Genomic DNA, 18,618 nt, shown 5'->3' with positions numbered 1-18,618 from the left:
AAAAATTTTCACAGAAAGCTGCATTGTTAGTAACAACAGAAACATTAGCTACAGAGTTAGGAGCAATAGTAAGACTATCTAGTTTATAACAAATAGATGTTAACTGAGCTAGCAAAAAGGATACATAATCGACATTATGCTTTACTTTGTTAACAAACCCTCTCGGATTCCCGTATTGGGAATTGTGTATTTCCATATCTTTGATAACCTGTCCTGCATCTTCCACATTAGGATTCATGAATCTCCCACTAGGTGCAGAATTTAGAACTGGTCTAGATGAATTTCCAAGTCTATTGTAAAAGGCTTGGATTAATTGCCATTGTGCCAGATTATTATGGGGGCATTCTCTTTGTAGATCCTTGAACCTCTCCCAAGCCTCGCATAGAGTTTCATCGGCCTCTTGGGCAAAGTTCTTAATAGCACTCCTTAGTACATATATTTTCTCTATAGGGTAATATTTATTATAAAAATTCAATGCAAGAGTTTCCCAGTAAGTAATACCAAGTGGAGTTCTATTTAAACCATTAAACCATAATTTAGCTTTTCCACATAATAAAAAGTGAAAAAGAATCTCCCTGATTTAGTCTTGCGTGACCCTAGGTTGTCTAATTCTGTTGCAATACAAGCAGAAATTTGCAATGTGAAGATTATGATCTTTACCCTTAGCCCCACTGAATTGCTTCCTCTTTTTCATTGTGATAAATTGGGGTTTCACTCCATCAAGGGCCGGAGTGGGAGTAAGGTGTGGAAAATCTGTAAGCTTTGGCTGCGAGTAATCACTGAGCTTCTAAGGCACAACCATCTCTAATTCAGGATCTGAAGGAATTTCTAAGTTACTGGAATTAGTTGGAGGGTCTCTTCGATTATTGTCTTCCTCAGAGCCCGACAGGATTTGTTTGTAGAGATTCTTTTGTCTATGGAACGAGCGCTCGATCTCAGGATCGAATGGAATGTAACCTGATCTAGAACACCTGGGCATAAACAAAGAACTAAAGACAAAAATGAGAATTGCCTCAAAGAACTAACGTTTTCTGAGACAAGAGGGGATAATCTAGACTACAAAAATAATCAGAAAATAAAAATAAAACCGTTTTCCCAGCAACGACGCCAAATTTTGAAAGGCTCAAGTCGTAATCACCCAATAAAAAAAATACCTAAATCCACTAACTATGTAGATAGGTAAGAAGGGTCGAACAACAGGGAAACGAGTTAATTAATTCCTAATTAACCAAATAATCTAAATTATCAAGTAACCAAATTGTTATTATAAAAGGTAAGTAAACTACTAAGAGTAAAAGTGGGATGGAATAAAAGTAGGAAGGAAACCAATGAAATATAAGCCTAGGGCATAGGTTCACCAATAAACAATATTCCAGGGTAAAACATAACAATCAATCATCAATGCATCAATTAATAAGATCATAGAGGGCTTTCGTTGCGTATTACAATCACAGAGGAAATTCCCGCTATTAAATCTCATCTCGACTTAACCATTTATAAATTAGTCCGCCTATTAAAACTAAGCCTAAACATCAATTCTCTTCTCTCAAATCTCGAATCAATATTGCTAAACTCATACAATTCAACAAGGCCTAATCTAATTGCGTAGCATTAAATCAATCAATAGGAAAATAATTAAGCATTGACAATCAACAATCATAAATTACCCCTTCATATTATTTATTGGATCTTTATAAACCCTAGAAAAAAAAACTACTCACATATAATTAAATCTAAACTAAATAAAGCAATGAAACAAGTAATAAGAGAATAAAGAAATAAAATTGCTGAAATTAATAAAGAAGAAATCGTTACCAAAATCGTTGAAACTACAAAGTTGAGTCAAGAACAAGAGTAAAGGTTGAGAGAAATCTAAAGAGAGAAATAATCTAAGTAGAGAGAGAAAGTCTAACAAAAGAAGTAAATAAAAAACATAGTACTCAAACTACTTTAACAAACTCTAAAAACACTCCTAATTAGAAACTAAGAATTCGGCGAAGAAGCTGCTCCAAAAACACGCGTCCGATCGGGCTCGCCTTTTTCTTCGCATCCTCTTCGAAGCAGCCGCGCCCGATCGGGCTCGCCTTGCTAGCAGCACATAGATGTGCGCTCGCCCGATCGAGCGTATGCTTGCCCGATCGGGCCCGATACCACTTCGAGACTTGGACTTCGATTGGGCTTTGATTATTCGGCCCAATCCGGATTTCCTCTTCGGGTCTTGAATACTTGGTAGAAATGCCCCGGTATCACATATACCGAGCCCTTAATCACCGGCTTGATGACTCTAACCGGTCTTGGGCTTCAAAAACAGTCGTGCTCCTTCAATGTCTGTAGTTGCTCCATGAAAACCCAGGAAAATGCTCTAAAAGTTAAATTTCCTACAAATATCAAGAAAAACTACAAAAACACTAGAAAACATCAATTAATAATAAAAGTTACTCTAAAGAGCCAAAAACACTACTAATTATGACCAAGGGACAGGGGTAAAATACTATACAAATTACACATCATCTGCGCAACGTGCGGACAACCAATGTCGAGATTTTGCGAGCTACCGCCTGCACAATATACAGATGGCTAAGCACACTCTTAAACTTAATATAATTTAGGGACCGTCTGCCCCAACAGCAGACGCCCAAGAAAGGACCCGACCGTACCAAAATAGTCTACCTAAACTTATCCTTAAGCTCAATTAATAACTTAATAGCTAAACTAATGTCCAAGAGACGAGAGGCCAATGACCGGATGATAAACTAAGTATTCAACTTAGTAGGTAATTATCTTCTATTTAAAGCTAAGTGAATGACTTAGTGGCTATTTAATTCTTTAAACAAGGCCAATCGGTGGATGGATATTATTTAAACTATCGTCTACTCCAACATCAGTACGATTGTCTGCTCCAACATGAGTCAGGCAACCAGCGACGTCCATTTGGGCGAATTCATCGAGTAAAAGCATCTCCTACTTAGGTGGCACATTGCTCTACGAAAAAAACAAACGGCTCTACCAAATGCGCTAAGGCAGCGCTCGTAGTCGTTTGATTTAATCTAACTTAAAATCTAAAAAGCACCTAGTCTTCCGACTGTTCTAGTACAGACGGATGACAACTACTGTTTCAGGACATGCGGACCAATTTTGTTCTTAATTAAAATGTTAAGTTAAAAGACTTCACAATTTTTTCATATTACTCGTTGAATTTGGCCTGCTGCATTTATAGAACCATCTACTCTTTTAGGCGTATGCCGCTTGTTTTGGGGCAATCACCATAGTGATTGATTGACTCAGAAATCATTCATACTCTTTAAAGTATAAAAATTTCTAAGTCAATCAATCCATGCAACTGAAACTAAGCGACATCCGGCCAGGGGCAAGAACATTTGCATACTATATAGGTTAAAATACGTAGCCAAAATTCTATGCATGAAATTTGAAAGCTTTGAAAATTTTTAAAGCATAACACCAATATAAATAAAACTGGTCAAACGACTGGATGTTTCATAAAAGCAGCAGCCGTAAAAAATGACGACTGCAAATGTTAACTGGGAAGTCCAGGAATTGTCAAGTAACCCGACCCCTTGGTTGGTAAAAGATACATCAAATACTCGGCACACAGGCCGGAAAAGAAGAATAATTGGCCATCCGGCCGCAGAAAGAAAAAACATTAAGCTTAAAGATCAGGGGAGCTTCTCAGCATTGGCATCCGCCTTGTCCTCCAGGGCATGCTCCTTAGACTCCTCATTCTCCTCCTAATCAACCTCCTCGTCCCCAGAAGACGAGCCGCCTGATGAGCTGGACTCCTCGGAGACATTCTTGGCAGTCGCCTCCTTCTCGGCCGCCTCATGAGCTTCCCTGAGGAATCGGCATTGAACTCGTCATTTGCCTTATCAAACAGGGCCTTCAAAGTTTGATAATCGGTAGATGGCTGCACAGCTTCCTAGGTCGCACCCATGATAACGTCATTGTTGTCTATCATTTTTTTTACCAAGGCCTGTTTCTCCTCCTCCATCAAGGACCTATACTTGGTCCAGAGTTGGGTCTCCTGGTTATGCAGCCACCCTTTGAGGCCCTTGACTTGCTCCTCGAGCTCCTTCGCCCGCTGCTTTGCCGCGTCCAAGTTCAGCTGGTTTTGCAGATTTGCTGACGCGTGTGAATACAACATTGTCCAGAGTAGAGTCAGCCCGAGCATTCGCTAACTTTACCGCCCAGGTCTTCTCGTTATGTAGCCCTTTAAGACCGCTCATTCGCTGAATAGCCTGCAGTCGACCAAAGCGAGGAAATCCATGAGAGACCATTCGGCAAATATATCAACCAAGTCGTAAGATGAAGTCTTACCTCGCAAAGAAGCGCTAGTATGCCATCAAGGTCAAGGGTGACGACTCCTCTGACGGCAGCCTTGTCCTCAAGATAAAGTGTCGCGAGCATCCGCCTTGCCATCTAAGGATAGGTAGCCTCACAGGAGCATTTGTCAATACAAATACAATTAAGTTAAGATTTTTTGAAGACAGTTACAATTTTTTGTTGTGCCACTAGTAGTGGTGAGTGGCTCCTTGCAACTATTCTACGCTAGTTGTTGAGCGTCCGGCTTTGTTAGAGTTTAAGTAGGGGAAGAGGTGACCGTTCCCTTCTTCGGCTTAGTGGCAACGGGTTACCTGCGATTCTATGAAACGTCGCCAGTAGACTGCTTGCGCAATTTGGGGTCCAGTTGAGAAGACGGGGCTGACTTTGATGAGCCACCCTGAAAAAGAATTCATAGTGTGACACCTTGAGACAAAATACAATTAAGTAATTCATTGAAAAAAAAAATTCAAAGAATGAACAGTTTGTTACCTTAAGAGTGTCGCTTGGCGGCTACTCATCCGCTTGCTTGAGGTTCGAGCTGTAGAAAGCGGCAGAGATAGCCGGCTTCTTGTGAGAGGGAAGCTTGGCCATTTCTACGTCTGCAACAAACAACAAAAAAGTGTTAGCAATAAAACAAAAAAAAACATTGTGGGTAGTAAAGCTAATAAATTCAAGCGGGCAGCTACCTCTCGGCATCTCAATACAAAGGTCGCATGCGGCCAAGTACGTCTTGTTCGAGAGCCACTTGAATCAGGGAATATAACATCGGGGGGTGAATTCCTTGACCCCATTCGCGTTGTTCATTCGGACGGCCACAGTAAAAAGGCCACGATAAAAAATCATCTCCTGCGCTAGCCTAGGAACTGGCAGATGGGCTTCCACTCATTGTCTTTTCCTATAGTCATCATATAACAGGAGTAGCTGGTCAAAGTAAACCAGCCAATCCCGCTTGAATTTGGAGTCCTGCTTAAATAGTGCATACGAGCAAACGCCTCGAAGCTGGGCTCCACCCCAGCATCTAACAGGCAGTAACGTAGCCCAAAATGTTAACCTAAGAATTAGGGGCTAGTTGCCAGATACCCAGCCGGTGTCCGTCCAAGATCCTCTCCACGGCCAGATGGAGAGGGAAGTGTAGTCTTGCCTGATGGCTGCCTCGTAGCAGCCGAAGCACTGGTCACCATAGCAGGCCATCTTAGGCAAGCTGACCGTGTCTATAACATCCGACACGGATAAAATTAACCCATGTCAAATGACATGGGTAAAAATAAACTTGGCAAAAATCATCGTTCATGGTTAGCCGCCTACCTTCAGCAACGTGCAAAAAATAAGGAGCACGTTCATGCCGCTTGGAAGCAAATGACTCCTACCAGCTCTCTCCTTTCTCCAACAGAGAGGGACTCTTTGGTAGCTTTGAGATTCGACTGCGCCTCTTCCGAGTCAAGGGGGACGCAGTTGGAAGATGATGACGCGGAGCCATCATCAGAGTTCTCTTCGGAGCTGGGGGCCTACCGGCTGGTTCCAGCAATGTCTTCCCCCAACTCATCATCCGGCACGGATCCACTCGGCCCGGGGTTCTCACATTATTCGTCGCACTCCTCCAAGAATGAGTCACTTGGAGTGCTAACCGTGCTAGGGGGGTTCCCTACTTATTTCAAAGACAGGCGCCCTAATGGAGCCGTCTGAAAAAACAGTCTCACTGTCCGAATGGTACAATGAACCACTTGTCCTATATCTCCTTGTCGTAAACTTTTTTCTAGCCATCGTGTCCTGCAGGGGCATAAACACAGTCGAATTTGGAGATGTACTTAAAGGAATGTTCTCGAACGAGCATTCGACACTCCTAGTTCTAGATTCAGCCATCCCCGGTGACCGGTTGATCACTAATCTAGGTTGTGCCGGGTGTGTTTGTGAAACCATTTTTGATAAAGAAAAATGCAAAGAAATAAGTAAAAAAGCGATCAGGCGGTTACCTTAGAAGAAGGTAACAAAAGGCGTTGGTCTGGGACGTCTGGTTGAGCAGGCAAACTAAGATGAGAGACTGTCGGATGCAAAAGAAGTCAAAGTCTTTGCAAGTCAAATTCAAAGATTTTCCCTAAGATTCGCGCAAATGTGAATGCAAGGGAGGTCAACCCTTCTATTTATAGAGGGGGAGTAAAATATTCCAGGGGAAAACCCTAAACAAGAGTTAATAGTAAAAGTAAACTTTTTGGTCATTCATGGCCTGACACTTGTCACAGGCGTCAAGTGCCTAGCACGTGACCCCTATGAGGGGCAAATGTTTTGGGTATTTTATACCCCGGCCAAGTGGCCCAACTAGAGTCTAACATGTGTCACTGGAATGGGCGCCACCTTGGATCTTCCAGATTGTGACACGTATCAGGCAGATACAACTTCCAATTTGTGGTATTTAATGATCCCATGTAGATCAATAAGAGAGCGACACGTGTCGCCCTATGAGACGCCCAAATGGCGTCTCAGGATTTGCGGCATGTGTCACTCAAATATTACTTCTGAAATGGCGGCGTCAAAGGCGCAAACTTTGAGGCGCCGTAAAACGGCGTGCCCTAATCCGTAGGTCATCAAACCCTAGGGAGGGCACACTTCCTTAAAAGACCCTATAAATAGGGACAGCTCCCTCATTTATTACGGGATGCCACATCAACATTGATTACAGAGCTGTCATTCTCAACAAACAAACAACACCTGAGCTTGGAATCCAAGAAGATAACTTTTTTTCTGCACGTTTTACTCCGAATACCTTACTAACTTAATCTTCGGAGGCGGACCACCGACCATCTGGCAGTCCGTTTGCTTTACAGGTACGGGCAACCTGGTGGAATCAATTCTTGAGCTGTAACTCTCCCAAGGGACACCAAAAAACCCTAAAATAATATCTTCACAAGTCATTGCTGCCGATCACACACTCAAACAATCAAGCTCTTATTAGTTTTTAAATAAGTTAGGTTGCGTAATAATCAAAATCATTAAGTCTAGCAATGTATGTTTCTAGAAATGTATGCTAGAATTTGTTATTAATCTTGTTAGTATCATCCCTAGGATCTTGCTAATATTATTACGCTTTGATGAGATTGTTATGATGATGATTGTTGTATTATAAATCACGCTTAATAAGATAATTAATAATTTTAATTAGGTTAATATATGATTTTAATTCAAGTGATCGCTAGTTATTTATTTGTGCACTAATAATCAACCAACATAGATTAAACAGGTTTAAGATTAATATATTAATTGTACGTTTATTGGAAAACGCACATGAATAAGAGAAGAACAAAGTAGAGGCCTATTTAGAGTAGATTCAATCTCTTTTAGGCTTGATTTGTACCTTCATCCCCGAATATCCAGTCATGGTCCAAGACCACTATGGAGTTAGCGATCTTCGTGACTGTGAATGGGTGTAACCTTCACCTTGTGGACAATTTACAAGTTCCTAAAATTTTTTTGGTGACACTTTAACTCTAGCTTCCTTTCCTTTAGATGCCACCTTGCTTCAATGCATGATCACAGTTGGTCTAAAGTTTGGGATGCTTGAAATATTCCTTACGGAACCAATCCAAACATGGACCTTTTTAAAATCCAACTTAAAATAAACAAATCAAGGTTAGTCCATAAAAACAACAAAATCATTAACCTAGGAAAGCATAATAAATAACTCTTGGCACTCATTCCCATCATGCTCTTGTTGGGTTTTGACGAGTCTAACTCATCGCGGAAGAAAACAAGTGCCAAGATCACACTCACAATTAATATAATCAAAATACATATTTACTTAATTAACAAGAATTAAGGAAAGATTAATTACCTTTGACACTTTACTTGTAACCTCGAGCTCGCACTTGAGAAAGCCTTTAGTCTCGCACGGCGAAACCTGCAATGGTATCCACTCGAAACTCGACCCTGACAAGGTCCAATGCTTAGAGGATAGCTAAGCCCAACCTAATACTCGAGTAATTATATGTGTTTAAAGGTTTTTTCAATAGAGATGCCTTTTCTAACACCTTACTCAAGTGATTTTTCCCATACCCCAACTTGGGTATTTATAAGGAAAACTAAGAGTGAAATCCCCTCTCCCATCATGTGGGAGAGTTGGTAAAATCAATATTCTTTCATTATTTTTAAATCAAAAATAAAATTAAATATAAAAAATAATTAATCAACAAGTGGCACATTTAGGAGAAGAGATAGGTAAAGACCAGAAAGAGGGTAGGGGACAAGACTTAATCCCCAAGCACCTCCTTAAGAGCAGGCCACCTACAGACATAAACCACCAATGGGTGGCTTCCACGTGGCACCTCAAATTAGGCACCAAGGAAGCTAGTTAGGCAGCTGCCATGGCCTAACTATTCGTGGCCTTGGCCTGCGGGTGGTGTCTTGGGCCGGCTGACACGGTTAGCACCATGCTAGCCTTAGTGCGCTAGCATCCACCAGCCAGCCTAGGCTCAGTTTGGTGCGTTTGGTAGCCTCCTCGGCTTTACCAAATGCCTATAGGCTTCGGTTTTCCTGGGCCATTCCTATCCTAGGGGTATTTCGGTAAATTGTTGATTAATTAGTGATTTAACCGTCTCGTGATTTTATTTTCGACTTGACTTCCGACGCTCGGTTTTTGAAGCTCCAAGCTCAAATTTTCGATGTTTAAATATCAATTACTCAAGCGACTCATTAATTCCTTCCAAATTAATTCGTCGTGTCAGTTCATTAGTTGCTTGGGTGTGACCTGAAGGGTTTAGTCAAGATTAACCCGTATCATTAATTACTCATTAATATTACTAATTGGAAGCGGCCTCCACCTAAACATTCCGATCACTTAACCTCACTGAATAATTAATTGGCATTCGAATAATTTCAAACCCTCTATCGGAATAATAATACACTTGTTCGAAGGACACCATTCCTATCAATCTCCCACTTGTCCTTCCGGACAAGTGTGCTTTTTGTGTATAGATTTTTCTACTATGTTGCTTAATGTCTCTTCATGAACTATAAGGTAGGATTTATTCGCCATCCTTATTACGTTTAGAAGTGTTTCTCGATAACCATGTCCGACTATAAATAAACAGAAGATCTAAAATCCATCAAAATAGAGCCATGCATTTTCCCAGTCTTGCTCTTCGAGAGGCCTTGTAAATGACAAAGACAACTTCCCTATTTTCAGTAGAGGGACTGTAGGGAATATTTCAAGCATTACCCTTAGCTTGAACCCCACTGTGATCATACACTAAAGTATGGTGGCATCCAAAGGGAAAGAAGACATAGCAAAAGAGTCGCCAACAAGTTTTGGGAACTTGTAAACCGTTCACGAGGTGAAGGTTACACCCCTTAACGATCCAGGAGATCGTAAACTCCAATAGTTCTGGAACCATGACTTGTAGTTTGGGGATAAAGGTACAAATTCAACCTAAAAGAGATTGAACCTGCCCTAATAATAAGCCTCTACTTTATTCTTATCGTATTCATGTGCGCTTTCTAACTAACATGCAATCAATATATAGGTTAACCCTAAACCTGTTTATCTATGATGGTTGAATATTAATGCCCAAATAAATCTATTATTGGCGATCACTTGAACTATAATCATATTAACCCTAAACATGATTATTGGTTATCTTGTTAAGCGTGATTACAAGTAAAAATTCCCTTTAAACATGCAAAAAAGGTGTAATCAAGCAATAACAATAAATATATATCAAGCAACATAATACTAATCATCAATTATGATAATCATAAAAATAACTATAATCTTAATCATATCAAAGCATAATAATAATAATAAGATCCTAGGCATGATACTAATAAGATTAATAACAAACCCTAGCATGTCACTAAACAATAAAGATCAAATATTTAGACTTAACATGATATTAACATGAATAATAGAAAGAAAATAGGAAGCATCGTAATAATCATAATTGTCCTATTTGATAGTAGAAATTATAGTTGTTACCCTAAACATGATATACTAGTAATCATTGTTGTCATTCAAAACATCAAGCTTCCTAACATGGCACTATGAATCATAATAACATCTAGACATGATTTCTAAATCATAAATAACAATAAATCAATTAATGCACTTACTAGGATGCTTCGTATCTCTTTCTAATAACAAAATACACACGTTAGTAACTTCAAGGAAAATAATAAAACAAAGAATTAAATGAAATAATTGAAATATAGATTTAGGACCAAACCCTCAGAAATATCAAACCTTTCACGTCTAGGGCGAAGGCAACTTCGAACAATGCTAGGTGCTTCTTGGTCTTGTGAATGCAGAATTTTGTATGCAAAAGGGTTGGGTTAGAAAAAGAGAGAGAGAATAAGCTTTAGCTTAAAGAGAGAAGAGAATTAGAAAACTAGAGAGTTGATGATTCAAAACGGAGGTTTTTAGGAGGCTATTTATAGAGAAAATTAGCTAAACGGATAGCAAAACAAATGAAAGTTTCGACGAGGATAAAACAGGTTAGCGTCAGGCGCCAAGCATTAGCGCCGGTCAATAATCCCTATCGTCAGGCTCTAACAATTATTTTCACGCGTTTTCTTAAATCTGATAAAATTTAGCCGTACAAAAAGGCAAAATCGTATTCCTTAAAACCACTCTTTTATTCTGATTAAAACTCCAAAAAGTCAACCAAAGTCAATTTTTCAATGCTAACTGAATTAGAAATGAAAAAAACCTTATAGAAGAATCTCGAAGATTAAAATCAATTATAATTGCATTAGGAATGATAAATTCATATTAGACCCTCCTCTAAATCATTGGGCCGCATATAAGTATCAAACCCAGCCCAGTTTAGTAATTTGTCCATAACTTCCTCATTATTCATCGGAATTGGGCTTATAATATATCGTTGGAAAGGTATTTTCAATCCCCATCCAATTACACCATTATTGGACCCTTTCTATGGACCAAACCAAATTGGATTGGCTGTTTTCTTAAAATATGTCTAAAAAAAACAAAGAGAAGAGAAAAGAAATTAAAACTATCCACAACACTAGACTTTCCAGACTTTCACTTCATTCGATTATGATTCGGCGCGAAAGGTAATCATCACTAGGTTTGGTTTTGGGGAGACGCAAGTGGGTGTCTACAGAAGCCCTCACTTTGACTAAGTTTAGAGAAACGCAAGTTTTGAAAACAAAAGTCAAAGTTTCGATAGGGACGGAGAATGATTTAGAACGTTTTGCGATCCTAAATCACTCTTGTAACGCCGATACCTGTAAACTAGCGTTAGTTAAATAGATAAAAGAGTTAAGAAACGCGTATCTTGCACCGTCGAGCACACGTCTCTGAAAGTAACTGATTTGTTGCAGCATTTGTTGTATTTGATAACCATCGGCATGCCAGGGAATGCCATCCCGCTGTTTATTTTGACGACCTCCTGCAAGCTAGAGAATGCTTCTTGAAGATTGCTACGCTTGTCGCTGCCTCCAATTCTGCCATGATAGACTTCTAAAAGCTAGAGAATCCCATCAAAGATTGCTTCGCTTGAAACCACCTTCTAGCGCTTAGTGACCATCTTCCGCAAGCCAGGGAACACGATCGAAGATAATTTCGCTTAAAAGTCACCTCCAGTTGTTTGTGACAACTCTCCGCAAGCTACGTAACGCTGCCGAAGATATCCTCGCCTGATGATATCCTCATTTGTTGCGGTAATATTCCGAGGAAAATTACCGAAGACCAACGCTTGTCAATCTTTTAAAGCTCGCTTGAACTTTGTTTCCGCTATGCCAGTACATCGGCGCTTTTGCTGCTTTTGAACCTGTATGTCGGTGCCTTCTAAATTGTGAACCGGTATGTCGGTGCCTTTGCTGTACAAACCATTGTGTCGGTGCTTTTAATGGGCCAATGCTTAGCGCTTTAAGCTAAGTGAGACGATCATTCATCAGGTCGACCACTTTATGAAATTGTAATCAAGCCGATTACTAAATCATGTCACATTGCTTAGAGGGGATAACTAGCGTACCAAGGAACCCAAAATGTTGTAAGGGGTCTTAATAACCGCACTGAGTGGCTGAACATTCTGTCGCCGCTGAAATTCTGCTGGCGCCACATATTTGGCTCTAGCGCGAGGCGCTAAACCTTATCGTCTGGCGCCAAAGCCTGTCGCTTGGCGCTAAATTCGGGATTTCCGTATATATCCCTTTCTTCGTCACTTTCGCTGCTGCTGCTCATTTTTGGTCAAAAATCGCCGGTGAAACTCAATTCACTTGTTCTTGCTCGTTTCTCAACCAAATTCGCTCAAATTTGTTGCAAATCAAAGCTTATTTCATCCATTTTCCCAATCTATGTAAGTTTTCTCTAAACTCACTCCGGTTTTGATGAATTTTGCACATGTTTGTTCACGAATTTCTTGAAAATTCGAAACTTTAATTGCTTAATTCACTTTTTTTGTCAAATTTCATGCCATGAAATCGCTTGATTATGTTTATATATTGCCTTGGGCGTAATTTGAGACTTGTTTGACTCAATTTGGTGAAGAAACGAACGAATCACCATTGTTGGACCTCTTAAGGTCGGGAAGACAATGTAGCTTGTTCTTGGTGTTCTTGCTAGCAATTCTTGTCCAATTTGTCACAATAATTACCGTAGTATTGCAAAAAATTGTTTGGATGATTGAAAAATGCCGTATATGCACAATTTGAAATTGTGCTCTGTTTTAGTACTACGCACTCTATTTTTTGTGAACATAGTATCATGCGGCTAGGCAAACCTTAGATACTATAAAAACTTAATTTATGATGATTTTGCACAATGTAGCATGACTAGAAAGCGAGGTTCGGGTTCACGGTCTCGAGACTTGCGATGGGAGCATGAGCCCGTAGAGGAGGACGCCGACCCGTCCACTTCTCTTGGTTCCCTCCCTGAGTGGGAAGAGCGGACTCTGTACTTCTCCCCCGTCCACCATATTTCTAAGAGGGTGCGACGTGAGATCACAGTTGGTAGGACGCGCTACCACGGCTCAGGCTGCGACACACTAGGCGACCTGTACAAGATGTATATCAGTGTTGACGGATAGGCGAGAATTCTCTTGGAGTCTTGCGGGTTAACTGCACTGTTTGAGACCTCGAAGGCCATAATTGCCTCTAGCAGGGGTCAGCACGTGGCTCGTACCCTGGTGGAGTTCTTTTAGGACACCACCAACACTTTCCACTTCCCTTGGGGTGAGATGATGGTCACCCCGACTGACTTCAGTCTTATTACGGGACTGGAGTTTAGTTCTGCTACACTGCCGTTCGACAACGAGATCAGCGTCTTTCCTCCTGAGGTTGAGGAGTTGTTGGTTCTGATTGCGATTTGGGCTCATGCTAGGGTAGAGTCGACCTAGTTTAGCGCCAAAGGCATTCGCCGATCGACTCTGCCGGCAACTTTCGAGGATGATGCAACCACTAGAGAGTAGCGGGTGGGCATCTTTGTGCTTATCTTGCTGTCAGGGATGTTTTCCCCTTAAAAGAAATTAGATTGTTGTTTTACTACCTACCTGCGGTCCGTAATCTTCACTTGATCGGGACTTATGACTGGGCCAGCTTGGCCTATTCTGACTTCGTTCGAGTGTTCCGAGACTCGTGTCGACACCGGTCCTTCACGGGAAACGTCGCTCTGTTCGGATTTTGGAGAGTAGTAGAGGTATACTTTATCTCCCATAAAGTTTAGCTCTATGCTTTGGTTAGCACTTGCTGATACTTTTTTCCTTTTGCAGATCTGGTTCTATGAGTGCTTTCCCTTAGTTGCGCCGGCGAGACCGTCGCCGCGCAGGCTTCCAGTTAGTGCATGATAAGGAGGTCGTCGCGCCGGGATGTCTACTGCTTATGTCCTAGATCAGATCATCTCGGTATGGTTCTTTGTATAGTTCTACACCTTCATATTACCTTTGGTAGATTATTATCTGATAGTCGTTCTTTGCAGGAGCCTGACGTGCAGTACCGGCCGTGGATCGGCTTGGTTGTCCCTGAGTTATTTCATAGGGACATATGGAGCAGTTGCATATCTTGGAGAGAGGGTTGTTATTCAGCATTCCTCATACACTTTTGTCGTTCCTGCTCCTCCGCCGCATCACATGTTTAATGGCGAGAGGTTGGTGAGCATGTCAGAGAGAGCTGGTACCCCTTGGCGATCTTATACGATCCCTGGGCGGTGCTATGAGGAGGAGCTGCTGCTGTTTTTAGCTCTAGTCCCTGTTCTGGCTGAGGAGGTGGCGGTATGATTTTCTTCTTTTATTTTTTGTTAAGTAGCCCCCAAGTAATGTTTTACTGACTTTGATTTATTTTCATCAGGCTGGACCTACTGAGTTCGTGCCACCTCGTATGTCCATCCATTATCAGGGGACATACGGACCGATCGAGGAGATGATTCCTCCAGCTCCTGAGGATGAACGCTTCGTGGAGCGGTCGGTTCCTCGTCACAAGACTAGGGTAAGCTTTATTTATTTGCAATTTTTTCATGTATGTTATGCATCATTACTGACTTTATTTCCTTGCCAGTTCTCGCGTGAGGTGGTCACGGCGATGGCACGATGTATAGATGCCTTCTGGAGCCAGCTCGTTCGGATGAGGAATGTGGCTACGTGTCGTCGCGACGACGCTGTTTAGGAGATAGTTTCCCTTCTTTTTTTTGCATTACTACTTCTATTTTAATTGTTTCTAACTTAGTTTCTTCTTACAGGGTTAGCCCATTCCTTCTTGTACCCGGACGAGACCTGAGGTGCGGAGAGACTCGTCGAGGTCTAGCTCGAGACGTTGCTGTACTGGCTCTGGCGGTTTGAGTGGTCATTCTTGCTCTGGCGGTCTGAGTGGTCATTCTGAGGCTCTTCAACTAAGGGTGCATGCGCTGCGCCGATAGGCCAGGGAGAGGCTACCTCGGCTCTTAGAGGTTGTGGAATGTACGAGGTCGGCTCGTCATCGCAGCAGCCTTAGCCTCAGGTTGATCTTGGGCAAACGGATCTTGAGTTGAGTTTTCCACCTCCCGAGGAGATTGGAGCTGGTGGAGAGGTTACTCCTCGTACTGCACAGTTTTATGACATGATGGGCGTCTCTCATCATCTACGTCCTCCGGCGCCTTAGTTTATTCCTATGCTTTTTTTTTTTACTTTGTATATAACTTTGCCTTTATTAGACTCATTTATTAGACATATTTGTATATAAATACCACTATCAGTTTATTTATTTAACATTTATTTATTTTTCATATTTATGTGCATGTTTGTGTGTGCAAAGAATTGTGATAATTTATAATTTTTCGCAAAAATTCCGTCATTTTTTTATTGATGGAGGGTATCCGACTTTCTCCCCAAAAAAAGGAAAATGAAAAATAAAAATATTGGATTTACAAACACTAAAATATTAAGTCTAAATAAAATCCAAAAAATATAATTAATATAATTGATGTATTAATTAAGAAAAAAAGGGGTATAAAAAGAATAAAGATCGTAAAGTCATTGTTCAGACTCGAATCAACCAAAAAACGCGGTTTTTAAAAACTTCGTATGATAAGACATCTTAGCGGCATCTGGCACCACGTGTTTTGCGTTAGCGCTTGGCGTTAGGCGCCAGGGTCTGGCGTCTAGCGCTAATGAGCGCTGACTCCGAATCCTTTCTGGATTGAAACAGTGCCGATTTTGTGTATAAATAGCCCCCTACTCAGCCGATTTTCTTCATAATTTCAGCAGATTAAATATAATCTTAGCTTTTGAAAAATTAATAATCATGTCTTTAATCTCTAAGAGTCTTACCAACTTCACTCATGAATGGTGTCGGTCTCTAATTGCCAAGGAGAGAAAAGAATTAGACTTTTTTCATATGGTGGTATTTATGATGTCAAGGGGGTAAATCTTGATGTATACTTTATTCATACCGCCTTAGAATATTGAGATGTGGATACTCATTGTTTTAGACTAGGGTGTGTTGAAATTAACCTTTTGCCGGAAGAATTCGGTGCTATCTTAGGCTTCCCTGCATTAAATCTTGCGGTAATCCCTAGAATAAATTAATATTATTATAAGGATTTTGAGCGCTTCTTTAATTTAAAAGACAAATATCTAACAAATATAGTAGATGGTAGCATAGTTAATTTCAAAGAACTTGCTCGCCATTATTTTGATAGACCTTATTATGAGTCCTTTCATGTTTATAGAAGAAGGGCTTTTCTTTTTTACATGCTTAACTAATATCTTCTCACTAGTGGTAGAACTAATGACGCTCAAGCAATTATATCAACTGTTTTGGAGTAGATTGAATCTTGGAGAAATCCAATGCCACTAATCGTTGGAGAGACTATGCTTAGTCTTGATGAATTGAAAAGAAATCCAAAAGAAACTTTTTGGGGCTCTCCAAATTTATTATAGGTAGAAAAATGATATTTTTAATTACAGAAATCAAAAACATAGTTTTTTTTATAGTAATATTGATTTATTTGCATTGAATTTTTTTACAGATGTGGCTAATGGAAAGACTAGAATTTATTAGTCCTCCTGATAATGTTGAAAAATATACTTCAAATTGCTTTGTGAGAAGGAAGAAACGCTTCTCTACAATGGCGCGCCACGAATGGAAGAAGGTCTTTGCCTCTTGCAACTTTGCCATCAAGTGGGTTATCCCTTGGTGGAAAATAGAAAAGATGATTGGTGTCAACAAGCAACCCTTCTGCCGTCTTCCAATTTTATTTAGAATGACTTTTTATTATCCCTGCAAGGTAAAAAGACAGTACGGCCTACTTCAAACAATTCCTTCTAGGGATCTTTGTCGTCCCTATGAATTTCCTGTCTCTCAAAAAGTAGACAAATTTGATGCTCATTTGAGTGCTAGACCTTTTTTGGGAAGTGATTACCCAAAAGGTTCCTCCTTCCTTGCCCAATGATGTGAAGAGGTGGCTTCTGAAGAAACCTTCAAAGGACATGAAGAAAAAGAAGAGTAAAACTCATGTGAAGAGTTGTTTAGGTGACAAAGTGATTCTCGTTAAGGAACTCTTGGGTGAAAAGGTTGAGTTCAAAACACCTACAATGCCTAGGAAGTAGAGCTCTACGAAGGATAAAGGGAAGAGAAAAGCTGACATTTCAGAGAAGAAGGCTTGGGTAGAGAAGAAACATGGAGTCTTAGCTAAGGGAGAAACTATTTACTCCAAAGTTGAATGTAGGTCCTCTAAAGGATGCCTACTAGCTAAAGTTATGGATGATGAAGAGGATCCAAACAAAAATTGGAAGAAAGCAAAGAAAGGGAAAAAAGATTAAAACATTGCTTAACTTTAAATTATTATACTTAGTTTTAAATTTTAAGTTAATTTGTTTAAGCTTTATATAAATTCCGTCAATAATGTAATTGTAAGTTTATTTTATTAATGAAATTTCAGCTTTTTAATTAAATCATCTTCTTTAAATTTAATTTAGTAAAGCAATGAAAACTGAAAATTTAATTTTCCACAAAATTTTTTGAGTACGGAAGTAAAAAAATTTCCGAAAATCACCGAAATATTCTCATGTATTCCCAGAAAAATAGTGCCGCTCTTTTACGACTGGCGCCAGCCTGGTGTCAGGCGATAGACACTGTCGTCTGGCGCTAGAGTTAATCGACTGGCGACGAGATTTTTTCCGTGATGCCGATGCTTCGTCGAATTTCTGTCGAATGTATTTTTAAGTCTGGGATGCAATGTTTGCAAAAAGTAAAGTGGCCGCACCCGTAAAGGGTTGCCTACGTATCCTTTCTTAAGGAATCAGGCCAAACGTAGCTCTCTTGAGTACCCTACTCAAGTAATTATGGGTAGTAGTTTTTAAGTTGGCCAAGGTTTGTCAAGTTCGAGAACTCATTGCCATCCATCTCAGTTAATTTGGCTGCACTTCCTGATAGGATTGTTTTGACAATATAGGGTCTAGACAAATTAGGCCTAAATTTCCCCCTTGGATCTAAAACATTCTTCCTTAATGCTTTTAACACCAAGTCTCCTACTTTGATGTTTCTTGTCTTGACCTTCTTATTAAATACCAAGCCATACGAGTTTGATAGCATTGAGTATGATGTAGAGCTTCTAGTCGTTTTTCATCAAGTAGAATTGGCTCCTCATATCTCGCCCTAGTCCATTCAACTTCATCGAGTTTGCTTTCTAATGCAATGTGTAGAGATGGTATCTCTAGTTCTACAGGTTGTACGGCATCCATTCCATAAACCAAGGAAAATGACGTATTTCCTATTGATGTGCGGATTGACGAGCGATAATTTCACAATGCGAAGTTGAGTTTGTTAGCCAATCCTTTTAATTTTCTATCATTTTCTCGATGA

General features: G+C 40.3%; 1 non-coding gene across 1 annotated transcript; it reads left to right on the top strand.

The window, feature by feature from the left end:
• The first annotated feature begins 326 nt into the window (after window positions 1-326).
• Window positions 327-433, top strand: LOC145629702 (small nucleolar RNA R71). The gene has a single exon (XR_014111857.1). It is a non-coding gene; the product is annotated as a small nucleolar RNA R71 (small nucleolar RNA).
• Window positions 434-18,618: the final 18,185 nt, after the last annotated feature.

Source organism: Chenopodium album, chromosome 4, assembly GCF_948465745.1.
Source record: "Chenopodium album chromosome 4, dcCheAlbu1.1, whole genome shotgun sequence".
NCBI lineage: Eukaryota > Viridiplantae > Streptophyta > Magnoliopsida > Caryophyllales > Amaranthaceae > Chenopodium > Chenopodium album.
This window is presented reverse-complemented; position numbering and strand designations above follow the sequence as displayed.